At 45.3% G+C, this 13,401-nt stretch overlaps 1 protein-coding gene across 1 annotated transcript in view; it reads right to left on the reverse strand.

The window, feature by feature from the left end:
- LOC116631374 overlaps positions 1 to 13,401 on the reverse strand; it is an 83,080-nt gene that overhangs the window by 18,087 nt on the left and 51,592 nt on the right. The gene's annotated exons all lie outside the window — the stretch shown is intronic.

The following is a 13,401-nucleotide window of genomic DNA, read 5'->3' on the forward strand; positions in this document are numbered from 1 at the left end:
CTCCCCACCCATGCTTGCATATGCTCTCTCTCTCCTTCTCTCTCTAAAAAGGAAAAAAAGAAAAAAAAAAATACTTTAAGAGTAGCGATTACCCAGCTGCTAAGAGGCTAAACCATAACAGAGATTTGGGCAGCCAATTCCAGAGCCCTCACCTGTCAGGGGAGGGCTGACAGGTCCCCAGATCCATCTCCCCGATATTAGAGACAAGGGCAACCCCGCACACTCCGTGTTACAGCACTCAGCAGGTGGAACTGTAATTCTGTGTTAATTTGCTGCCACTGTCCTTAGAATGCATGCTCCCTGAAGGGCAAGGACAGGGTGTGTTGTCCATTAGGGACTCTCCAGTCTAGTTCCTAAAACAGCACTCAGAGCCCGGCAGGTGCTTGGCCAGGGGCTCCTCACATCCCTGCTCTGCTCTCTCCCTCCACATCCTCTGGATCTGCTAACAGCACTTCTCCTTTGGAAACCAGCCCTAGTTTCCAGGGCTCTGCATTTCTCCTTCTCATCATCATTCGGGGCCTGTCTACCCGTCCCTGAGATGTAGAATTTCTCTAAAGCTCTGTCCTATGTCCTCCTTGCTCTGTCATCTGTGCATTCTTCTTCAGGAAGCTCACACAGCCACAGTTTAGAGACTCTCTTCTGTCTGCAGCTGACCTGAAAGTCTGTATCTTCAACGCCCCTTTCTTTCTCCAGCCTTACACTCACATTTCTGACCTTCATCCCCTCAGCTGACGGGCCCCACAAATTCAACGTGTCTAAAATTAACCTCATCCACTGTGCCCCAGCCGCCCCCACGTTCTCCTCCCGTGGTCCCTGTATTTGTAACTGTTGCATCTTTTTCCCAGTGCTCAGGCTGCAAGCGCCCTAGATGGGCTGCCCACAGTGTTTTCCACACCAGCGCTCTCCTGTTCTGACACCTGGCACAACCCCGTCGCAGCTCTTCACGGCCTCCGGCTTCCTTAGGCTTATGATTGCCACTAACCGGTTTCCCTCCCCCAGGTTTTCTCTGCTTCTTTCCACCTCCACACGGCTGCCTGCTCATTAATAAGCCAAAAATCTTAGCTATGAACATTTATGGAGGAGTTTGGGGGCCAAATGAGACTCACGGTGTAAGTTTGAAGAGGGATCAGGAGGCAGGAGAACAAAGACCAAAATGCATACATTTTCCAAAATGTGACTTTTCCAAAAAGGAGACTTTCACAGTGAAATCTCAAAAAGCAATGGAGGTGTGTTTCAAGGGTCAGGGTAGGGTGTTTTGTGTGTCAAAACATAGATCTTAGTGACTCCTTCATTTGCAGATTAGTTCATCATTAACAGACAAAAGAAGGAGCTCGAAAGAGGAAGCAAAGGTGTAAGGTAGGGAGGGGTAAGTTGAGGCAGGCCACGGGAGGGATGGATCTCAGGTACAGGCTTGCCTCTGGAAAGACAAGCCATGCACTCGGTTTTCAGGTTGAGAGTGGGGCAGGGGGCCAGGTTGGAGGAATTCTGAGATGGAGGGAGAGAAACCTGAAAAGAGAACTCAAGGAAAGTGGAAACCAAACTAAGGTGCAGACGCGGAGGAACCCATCAAGACGCGAACACCGACATCGTCCTGCTGTGATGTCACTTCCCAGTTTCTCGGCTTAAGTTGGTGGGCTCAGCGTTGTGTTCCAGGTCAGTGCTAACGACTTCACTCCATCAGCCACCGCCACCATCCAGCGGGTTTACCCTACGCCCTGGAATACTCACCCAGGCTCCTGCCAGAATTTTCATGGGAAAAGACGGGGTAAAAAAGGAAAACCGTGGCAAGAATTGTTTTTGACGTAAACAAGCCGAGTGTGCTTCCCACATATTAGGGAAACAGTTGGAGTCCACATCAGGGTCTGGGGACTTCAAACAATGCTACCAGGAAGCTAATGGGACTGGGACACGGAAATTACTATGACTCTCCACTCCATAAAATAAAGAAATAATTAAAGTGTAATTTATCACTGGAGAAACAATGGGGGCTGAGCTGATAAAATACCCAAAGAAACTATGTGAACCATGTGATATTGCTGGAATGGAGTAGATGGTTCTCGTGTTTGAGATTCATGCTGTTCTCCAGAACGGCAAAGGCAATCTAAAGTGGGGGGGTGGGGGGAGATGTCATTTTATAGCACACTTCTGACTGTAACTCAACCACCATGTGTGTAGGTGTTAGGGGCTCGAGTAGAGAACATATGTTGTCACATTGGACAAGACCACTTTATGTTTTTTTCACGTACCTTTATTGAGCCTGTGTATGTGGAGGTCGAGGTTGTTAAGTAACAGGGTCTGCCCAGGAATTGGATTTTTGTTTTTGAAACTGTGTAGAATAAACTTTTTTTCTAACAGATAATTAACATTTCACGGAGTCTGGTTGCCTGCTCTGTGGGGAGCAGCTGACTCACTGAACCACGGTGGTATCTCCCCTCTCCCTGCCTCCCTGCTGCCCAGGGGGGTTCTGGGCAAGGCTGAAGAGGTGGCCTTAAACAAAACCACAAAGGAGGCAGTTTCTCAGGGACCCTGAGTCTCACTGTCTCCTCTCCTCCTCGGGAGATGCCTGGTACCCTCCCATCCTCCTCCACTCCCAACAAAAATGCCCTTGGGGCCATTTATTTATGCCAAGGCATGCGAGAGATGGCCATCAGCTCCCGAACAAAATCACCTTTAATCTGCCAGAGTTCACACCTCCAGATGATCGCTGAGCCCTTCCCGGGAGTCATCGGAAAGGCTCTGGCCCCCAACATATCTCCCACTGCTTGGGACTTGGAACCATCTTCAAAGAGCATGTCTCATTTGTTCCAAGGGCCTCGTGGTAGCATCACTTCCTCCTTGGAGAGCGAGTTTGAGTTCTGGAAATAACTAAAAAGCATTCTGAACCCAGTCCACTGAAAAAAGTTGGGTCATGGCTTTTTCGGTCCAAGATGATTTCATAGGAATTCCTTGCGAGTGAAAGCACTTTGAGATCAGGGAGCCAAGCAGGCACGAGGACCCGACCGGCTCTGAGCAACTGCGATTCTCCTCGCCTACCGCAGCTGTGCCGGTAGCAGTTGGAAGTCAGATGAGGATCACCTTGGTAGTTAACTGGGAACAGGCAAGGGTCCCTATCCCTTGCTGAATAGACAGCAGGTGACATTCTGGTTCAGAGGCCAACGAAGCTTTATAATGCTGACCGGCTGGCTTCGTTCGCCCTGCCCTCGTGGCCTCCCTCTGCTTCCCCCTCCGAGCCACACACCTTCAACGCCAAGAGAGCAGCCCTGCTCTTTCTACTTTCTCCAGCCCCACCCCTCAGGGCAGGTGTCCCTAGGTTAAAGAGAGCTTTCCCCCAGAGATATTCCAATTCTTCTCATCTCTTGCTTGTAGCCCAAGACCCCAGATCAAATGCAGAAACTTGGATCCCACCCCACACCTACTGTTTTTGAACAGGCTGGGGAAGGGGGATACAAATCAAAGTTGAACAGACATGCCTTCCATCAGGTTTTCAAACTCTAGGAGGCCTCAGGCTCACCTGGGAGTTTGTTTAATGATGGGGCTGAGGGCCCACTCCGAGAGTTTCTGATTCAGTCGTAAGGCCCCCAAACGAATCCGAATCTCTCTCCTTCTAGTTGCCCCAGATTTGGCAGTTTGGTAAGCTTTCCAGATCGTCCGGATGTTTACGGAAGCAGGGTTGTTGGCTCCCCCAAACTTAGTGACCATCAATCCAGTTTGAGGCACTTCTCTCCGCAAACTCTCACTTGGGGGTGAATTTCCTAACTTCTTTCAGTGGCCCACACACCTGCAGATGTTGAGGGTCTTCCTTCCAAGCATCGGCAGGGGTGGTTCAATGTTTTCTTGCCCTTCTCCTCAGTTTTCAGGACTTCACACAGAATGACTCATGGTGGGCAGCCCCGATACACCAGAGCGAAGTTCAGACCCACACATTTCTCCCTTAAACCTGGCTGAGTACTTGACCATGGGAAAGGAAATCTCTACGCCATCGGTGCCGAAGAGACAGATCAACTTTATCTTGACTTCTCATTTTGCCAGATGCACTCTCCTTGGTGTTTATATTCTTTCCGCTAGACTTTGATGCTTTGTTTGTAGGTTACATTTTAAACAACATATTTCATCACTGGCCACCACTGTTCTTAAAATAACTGGCAAAAATGTGAAAGTAATGGTTGCAAATAGGTTTCAACTTGAGCTCTAAGTCCCAGATACTAGTAGTGATGCCTGGAGTCCTGTGTTGAGAAAGATTTTGAGGCTGACATCAGACTCAGCATCAGAGTGCAACGATTGATTAGTGATGTGTGCCATGGAAAGGGGGATAGGAAGCAGCAAGACGTTCTTGCCATCCTTGGTTTTCCAAAGTACATCTTGCTGAATTTTTTACAGGGATTTATATCTGAAGCTAAGGGATACACCCACATGAAAGTAAACTGGGTCTTCTGGGAGACGTGACCCTCCTAGAGTCCCTAAAATCTTACAAAAGACATGTGTGCCTTCATCTCTGCTCTATATAGAAACATGGCTGCCAAGGTCCATTCTAGAAGGAAACACTTCTTTGGTGCCCACTCAGTTACTCCTGCTCTCCAGTAACTCCCACTCCCTGGTTCCTCTTAACAATTAAGGAAGTTTACTGAGTTCACCCCAAAACAAAGTAAATCTAGAGCAGTCATTGTCAACTGGAGGACATTTTTTTATCATTAGAACTTAGGGGGAAGGGGGCTGTTGCTGGCTTCTAGTGGGCAGAGGGCAGAGATGCTACAGAAAAAACCCTACAAAGCACCAGACAACTCCACAGCAAAGAACTGTTGGGCCCAGATGTGAGTAGTGCTGAGCTGAGAAACTGATCTAGAGGATCAAAATCTAGGTCTCTGAGCGCCTGATTCAACCAATAATAAACCCTTAACTTATGAATCACTAAATGGAGAATATAATTCTTCCAATAGAGGAAAATGAACCCAATTCTTGTGTTTGACCTAGGGAAACTGCTATCTATATGCTATCTTCATCAAATTAAAGGAAACTATGTTTCTAAACTCCTACTACCCTAGTGTTCCTGCAAAACCAGACATATGACGTACACCGTTGGACCTGGCCACAACACCTGTGGCCACAACAAATTTGTTCAGGAGACGTGGTTGGGAGGGTAACTTACCACTCCTCTCACCACTAAGAAGGATCAGACTAAACAAAGCACTCCTTGGGCCCCCCTGCTTACTTGCAGTGAATGATAATTGTAGTTTCTCCATCTTCAAGATCAAAATATTTAAAGGACTTGTGAGTCCCACACCTATAAAAATGATGTGCTTAAAATGCTACAGTCTTAAAAAAATAAATATTAAAACCTCAGTTCGTTTAAGACATCAAGGGGAAAAAAAAGTTGTGTGTTTTTTTTTTTCTTTCCTGATCAAATAAGGAACAAAATCAGCTACAACACTAGATTTTGAAAACACTCGAAACTGTAGCATTTTATTGTAATGAGTCTGTGGCTTTGCAAGGCGAGCTGAAAAGTTAGGACAATCAACTGGATCCCAGAGGGAAGAGTTTAGTTGTGTAAGCACTGGGTTGGGGAATGCATATTCTGTAGAATCAAAGATTCCAATAGTAGCTGGGTTTTCTCAACCCTAAATTCTTCTAAGATGCATAATTGGATATTATGCAGTTAACTGAGAAGGACCTTTGGAGGAAAAAAAAAAGTCCTTTTAGATCTTCATGAACATGAGAAGCAAAGCTTTCAACTCTCGCCAAATGCCATTACCATGAATTTCTTCCAATATATTGTTTAATCATAAAGCTTTATCCTTGATAGTACATGTGGTCCCAAAAGTTCAAAATTATAAACCAAGACTCCAGCACTTGAAATCCCAGAGGCAGACTGTGACCAACACAAGGCATGTGATATCTATATGTTGTAAAAAGCTACTGATGATAAGGTTGGACTGTGTGGGATTTGATTAAAGTCTCTACCGAGTGCTTTGTGAGCGGTGGCATGGAGAAAAGTGGGTAGGTCCCTCCAAGTGGGTGCAATGGCAACTCAGTAGGAAGAGTCATTACACAATTACAAGAAGGGTAGTGTTTCCTGCTCGAAGCCTCCAGGGTTTAAAGGAATTCTGGACTCTCTTGGGCTCCAGAATAATCCTTTCCTTGGACACTCAAAGGATTGTATAGTCCCCATCACTGACAACTGTCTTGGGACCAGGGAACAACTGCTCCAGTGTTATCTAAGACAATCCATTGAAATGGGGCTTATAACCCATCCCCATAGCTCCCACCCCTTCCCTGGGGCTACCTTCATCTTGACCTCAAACCCATTCCCCACTCTTCTCCGCCCTTCTTATCAGCAATCTCACCAAACACTCCATCCTCACATGAAGTTCAGAGCGCCACCCTGCCTCCTTCCTTGTCACTTCCGCACCAGTGTGGTCTCCTAGGGGGTCTTCATTAAGCCCTCACTCTGGTTCCTGCTGATGCTGAGACAAGACGACCTTGGGCTTCCGGTGCGGCGGGTGACCCCGTGAAGGTGCGTTCCAACTGGATCACATAAGCACCCAAGCCTTGAGGGGCAGCTTCGCAATGAAGGCAAATTTTAATTTGACTTTGAAAACTTGGTCTGATTGACATGACAGAGAGGAAAAGAGAGATTTTCTTTTGCCGCATGAAGGAGTAGGAACAAAAAAATTCTGAGGCAAAGATGTCAGGGCATTTCTAGCAAATACTTGGTCCAGAAGCTCAGCAAGTAAGCTGGAAGCAATGCTAAAAAAAAAAAAAAAGTTTTGTTTTGTCCAACAGGCCGGAGGAGTTATTCATGTTTTGAGGTCAGAGTGGTTAGACGATCAAAGTGTTTCGGGAAAATTAATTAGATGGTATTATGGGTTGGGATGCAGTGTGGGTGGAAGAGAAAATTCAGTTAGGAGCCATTAGTGATGAGGAGTGAGGTGGGGAGGCCCCAGCCTGGGTGGGAAGAGACGGGGAAAGGCATTCCAGGAAGAACCAGCAGCAGGCAGCCGTGCCCAGGATGGGTCGGCTCCCCCCGGGGAGAGCGGGAAGGGCACGGGGATCACAGGTGACTAGGCAGGCGTCAGGCCTGCACTCCATCAGTGGCCTTGTGGCTGGGGAGGGGGGTGCCAGGCGTCTCTGTTCTGCTTGCGGCCCCCGCAGTCGTCGAAAGGGGTCACCGGGTGGTACCTCCTAGTCATGTGCTGCCGTCGTAAATGATGTCTCCCTGGTTCTCAGCACGCCCGGGCCCTGGCCTGAGTTTGCCCCCATCTGCCACTTGGGTTGAGTCTGATCAGATTAAATCCAGCCTTTTAGAACTGACCTTCCCTCTGCTTTTGAAGCGCATTTTCTGAAGCGATCTTGACGACACTCTCCTTCCCCAGTCCTTCATTTTGAGCCCTTCCAGCCAGCGTGGTGGGCCTGGTGCACAGAGCCTGTTTTTGTGGGGTTGGGTCTGAATCCCGACCTTTCGCTTTCTGTCCAGATGATTTGGGGCAAGTCATTTAAACCGGAGGGGCCTCAGTTTTCCCATTTTAAAAAAAAGAGGCTGACAGTAGCTACGCGGGAGCATTATAAACATTAAATAGCATGTGATGGCAATCAGCACACTGTGAAATGGTTATATACTGGTGAGAAAATATGAATCATGGAACGGGTATCTGTTGTTACTATGGCACATACAGAACACTGAAGTAAAAGTCTCGACTGGACTATACCTAAGGAGTTGATATAAATATATATTTATGTATAGTTGAATATACGTATATTATATAAATATATGGACCTAAGGAGTAAAAAAAAAAACAACAAAAATAATAACCACACATAAATCATCCTGCTCTTTAATCTGTTGCATAAAGACCCAAACACACCCGGGCTCAGTTCTTTCAAACATCACTCCACACAGTTAAGGTCCCAAACCCCTGCAGTCATTTACACGCCCATGAACTGAAAGGTTTAAAAAAAAAAAAAAAAAGAGTTAATTGGTTCTAATCCCAGTTTAAGAAAGGGAATTCTAAAATATCAATGTATCATAACTCTTTTTAAGTAATTAAGCTAGTAGTTAGCCCTTGAGTAAGAAAAGACATTGGAAAAAAACGAATCTTACTATTTTAAAATAATAAAAGTTTATTTTGTTTTGTTTTTTAAATTACCTCTCTTCTTCTCAACCCTGGACCCACCTCTCCCTGCACTTGGGAGAGTCCTATATATCATTTTCAGCACAACCAGCCCATTTACAAATGGGCCCATTTCTGAAAATAGACCTTAACATAAACACGAATCCTTCCCAGAAATCAGAACTTAAATAAGAAAAACAAGTCTGTTTGCTAGAATTTCCTTGGCTACTCAGCTTTTCCTTCTCCCTTTCTGCTCATTTGAGGGAATGCATTGACTATGAGGAAACCACAATAGCCTAGTGTTCATTTACCTCTGCCCAGGAAAGAGAAGAAAACTCAAGATGGCGGCTTCTTAATCACTTACATACAAAGTGCAAGAGGAAGGCTGTGTTCATGATGTTTATGATTGTTCGTGTACCTGTGGTAAACATTTTTTTTTTAAAGATTTTATCTATTTATTTGAGAGAGAGAGTTAGAGAGAGAGAGCATGAGCAGAAGAGGGGCAGATGGAGAGGGAGCAGGCTTCCCGCTGAGCAGGGAGCCTGACGTGGGGCTCGATCCCAGGACCCTGGGATCATGACCCGAGCCGAAGGCAGACGCTTAACCGACTGAGCCACCCAGACGCCCCTGTGGTAAACGTTTGATCTGTGCTTGCTCCTTACTTGTAAAGCCCCCTTCAAAAGGAGTCTTACTGGGATAGCTCTTCAGCCGTGGTTCAACAGAAAGCTCTCTTCCCCACTGGAAGTCTGGGGCTTTAATCTCCCTGACCTCCTGCTTGCTCATGGTCTGTGCACACACAAGGAAGTGGTGCTCTTCAGCGTCTAGTGAATCTCTTAAAACTCAAGGAAATGTGCTTTTTTAGTTCATTCTTTCTCCCTAGGGACCACTGATAGTGATTGAGTTCTGAAGAGATGTGGGTAATGTAGGCAATTCATGCCCATTTTTATTACTGCTTAAGTTTTGAATTAAAGATTCAGTATTTCAGAAAAACAGCTTGATATATTAGCATCTGACCTGAATTTTTATGGTGTCATTTGACTGTTTTAAACTTGGCAACTCTCTACACCTCTTCAAGCCCAGCCGGGTGTCGGCAGCAAGCTTCAGCCTTGATCCTCAGATATCTTTCCCCGTGATTACTGATAGTCCCTTTGGTTTTGCAGAGAAATGTAATAGCAATCTTTTTAAAGTTATATATTGATTTTAATTAAATATGAATCCATTTTGTACAGTAGAAAAATTAGAAAATACATCAGCCAACCCCTCAGAAATAACTACTTTTAACATATGGGCATAATTTATTCTAGTCTTATTTGTCTGTGTTTTCTACATGCTGGAGACCATTCTTTATATACAATTTTATATCCTACTTTTGTTTTGCTTTAAAACCATATCATTAGGTAGGTCATTAAACACTCTTCACAAACATTTTAATGGTTACATAATATTTCCTCATATGGATATACTTTACATTAATTATCCAAAGTCGACATTTGGGTTGTTTCCTACTTATATTAACCCTGCCATAAATACCAGTACTCATAAATCTCTATCTGCACTTCTAAACATTACCCTAGGTTCCTGGAAGCAAAATTTCAGGAAGAAAGGATCTTAGATTTTAAGACCATTTTCCCCCACATTTTAAAATTGGACTGACTTCTAAGGCTTGATACAATATGGTTTTTCACAGTTGTGAAGGAGAATGCACAGACCTGCAGCTTTCAATGTGAGAACATTGAGGCCCCATTGTCAAACATTATGAAGTTACATGTCGGGAGTCTAGAGTTTCCCTGTATGTGCTCCTACATGTGTCTACATGTGTCTCTTCACTTTTCTTTGTCATTTTATGCATGCCATTGTTCAAAATTTTCTAAAAACACAAGTTAAAAAAATATAACTTTTGTCAAAACATTTTTTATGATATGGAAGAAATGTAAAGTGGTCATCCCTGAAGAGATGGACAGAGGAGGGTGGAATGTGAGAATTTTACTTTTGCTTTTTTTCTTTCTCTAGTATTGGAAGTTTCTAACTAAGTACATGTGTTGCATTTTTTAAATATCAACGAGGGTGATCTTCATGTGACTACAAGTTTCTTATTGTTTTCTTAAACAAAAGGTAATTTTTGAAGAAATAAACAAAAGGGTCTGTCATCCAATTTATAATGAAAACAATTCGTAGAAAAGTCAATAAAAAGTTCAACTGTTGACAAAATTGTTCATGGTAAAATATAAATAATAAAATAATAAAAATATAATTTTAATAATGAATAATAGAAACATAAATATAAAAAATTAAAAAGAATCATCCTCATTAAATGAGATGTGCGAAATTTGGCAGGGAAAATTTGCACTTAGTTGAACAAAAGGCCAAGAAATAAAACCCTAAATGTATAACTGATAAAATTTTCATTTTTTAATATCTGAGGCAGATGAACATTTTCATGTTTATGAGCTCTTATATTTCCTCTTTTTAAAACTGTTCGTGCCCTCTGCTATTTACATATTAGGCTCTTGATGTCTTTTCTTATTGATTTGCCTTACTTTTTGTATTACAAGCCTATTAATGATTCATTTGCAATGTTTATTGCAATTTTTTTTTTTTAGCCAGCTTGTTTATGAAGTATTGCAATGACTACTTTGCTTCTTGCATCATTGTCCTAGTCATTCTTGCTGGAAGTTCTAAGACTTTCAACCCCATTCCTTCATTCATTCACAAGGCAGAATATGTACTTAGCATCACCCTCGTCCTATGCAGATGTGTGGTACTTCTGGGCAGTGGGCACCTGAACTCTGTTCCATGTTTGGCCACAGTCCATGTCCCAAACATAACAGAGTACTGAATGCATATTTATTTCCTAGGGCGGCCATCACAAGCTACCACGATCTGGGGAGGCTTAAACAAAAGAGAGATTTCTTGTCTCACGGTTCCAAAGGTAGAAGTCTGAAGTCAAAGGGTCAGCAGCTTTCTGAGGCTGTGAGGGAGAATCTGCTCCAGTCTCTCCCCAGCCTCTGGTGGCTTGTTTCCAGTCTTTCGCTTGTAGGTGCATCAGCCCAATCTCTGCCTTCTTCTTCATGGTATGCTCCCTCTGTGCATGTCTCTGCATCCAAATTTCCCTTTTTATAAGGACACCAGTCATATAGGAATAGGATCTAACCTAACGGCTTATTTCCAGATAAGGTCACATTCTGAGGCACCGGAAGTTAGGACTTGAACATTTCTCTCTTTGTGGGGGTACCATTTGGCCCAAGACAAGTTAACCAAGACCTGACTGAATGGTTCCTGGTTCTTAGGGCAAACAACAGAATCCCCTCTAGCAATTTTTAGACCGAAATAAATTTATTTAAAGACGTGAGGTGACCCTCAAAACCTCTGAGTGAGCAAAGAGCCAGGCTTGGAGGCGACACCACCAAAAATAATCTAGTAGGAAAAGGTCTGGTCGCGGGGCCAGTGTGCCAGGACTCAGGAGGGCCCCTGCATTCGGATGAACGCCCTGCTCTCACTGTCCTGAAATGTTAACGATCTCATCTTTGAGCTTGTGTGTTGTGAGTGAGGTCCAGATAGAACGCGCATGTGCGGGGGAGAAAAGTAACATATGCCCGCGCTCTGTTCTTAGTGGCCTCATTTGCATGTAGTGTTCCCGGCACCTTATCAGCGCCGAATTCCGGTGGGCCCACCCTGTGTGGTGGCTCAGGGAGGCTCGGGGCAAGTGCACGGTTGAGAGGAGTAAGCCCCGACAGCTCAGGCCACACGCTCCATCTGAAGTAGAACTTGCTCCAGCAGAGAGAGCAGGCCCAGCGATGGCGGACCCTGTCACGTGCTCTCTTCCACTTGGCTGGGACAGCCAACAACTCAACTGCCAACTGACCACTTAGACGGAAAGGGAAAGAGAGGGCACTCTTCCCCTACAGCGCGCCATCACTCATGAGTAGCTGGAGCCAGAGTGTGCTGGTGGCAAGCGCGTGTTCCAAGGAGGGAAATAAAAACAGTCTGTGCAACTTCCCACTGTTCTGGTAAGTTGAAAACACACATGCGTGTATGGGCCAGGAAACACACCCTGTCATGCTGGTGATTCTGCACCCTTGTTAAATGCTCTTATATTTACACTTAAAACTGGCATTGTAGAAAACGAAGATAAAGACAAAATTCATGCTAATAATTCAACCTTTTATTTTTAACTTAACGAGGATATTAAAGAGCAAATAAGAAAACATCATGACAAGTTGGGAAAGAAACGGCAGAAGAAACAAAGGCTTCATATTTCAACACCTTAGACAGCACTGTTTTCCAACGTTTTGAACAAGGGCCCCACCAATTGTGTAGCCTGTCTAGTAGAATAGCCCAACCCAGCCACAGACTGCGCCACGGAACCCCTCCGCCTCCATAGCCAGACACCTGGCACCAGTGACTCCAGAAACTAAATGCTACCACCCCAACACAGGGGTGCTGGTTTTCCATCAGCGCCCAAACTCATGACCACACCCTTGGCAGCTTAACCACCCCAGTGTATTATCTGACGGTCAGAAGTCTGACCTGAGTTCACTGGGTTAGAATCAAGGTGTGTGAGTTCCTCACCGGGGGCTCGGGTGGAATCTGTCTTCTTGCCTTTTCCACCTGCCTTTCTTAGCTCACAGCCTCTTCCTCCACCTGCAAAGTGGTACCTGGGTGGTGTACCACTCATGTTTCTGATCTCTCCTCCTCCTGTTTCGTCTCTCTAATCCTGCCGGGGAAGTCTCTCTGATTTCAAGGACTCAGTGACGAGAATGGACCAACCCAGATAATCCAGGTTAATCACGGCGCCCATGGTCCAGCGATCTAACTCCCTGGGCACGTCCACCTCCAGATCTCAAGGAAGGGCAGCTGCCTGGTGCCGCTTACACAACAGGTGAAATTCTTTTTTTTTTTTTTTTTTAAGATTTTACTTATTCATCTGACACAGAGAGAGAGAGAGCACAAGCAGGGGCAGCAGCAGGCAGAGGGAGAGAGAGAAGCAGGCTCCCCGCTGAGCAGGGAGCCCGATGCAGGGCTGGATCCCAGGACCCTGGGACCGCGACCTGAGCCAAAGGCAGACGCCCAACCGACTGAGCCACCCAGGCGCCCCAACAGGTGGAACTCTTGCAGCAAGGGAGTTAAAGAAACATGGTCTCTGGTGCTCCCGGCTGGGTCACGCAGGAAGACAAAGCAGGTGCCGAGAAAGACAATATACAGCATCTGCAACAGCATGTTGGTTGGTGGAGGGAGACGGCGGAGAGAGAAAGGAGAATTTTACAGGATGCCAATGCCAAAGCCACAGGACATAATGCAG

The sequence above is a fragment of the Phoca vitulina genome, unplaced genomic scaffold (assembly GCF_004348235.1).
Source record: "Phoca vitulina isolate PV1807 unplaced genomic scaffold, GSC_HSeal_1.0 scaffold5, whole genome shotgun sequence".
Lineage (NCBI taxonomy): Eukaryota > Metazoa > Chordata > Mammalia > Carnivora > Phocidae > Phoca > Phoca vitulina.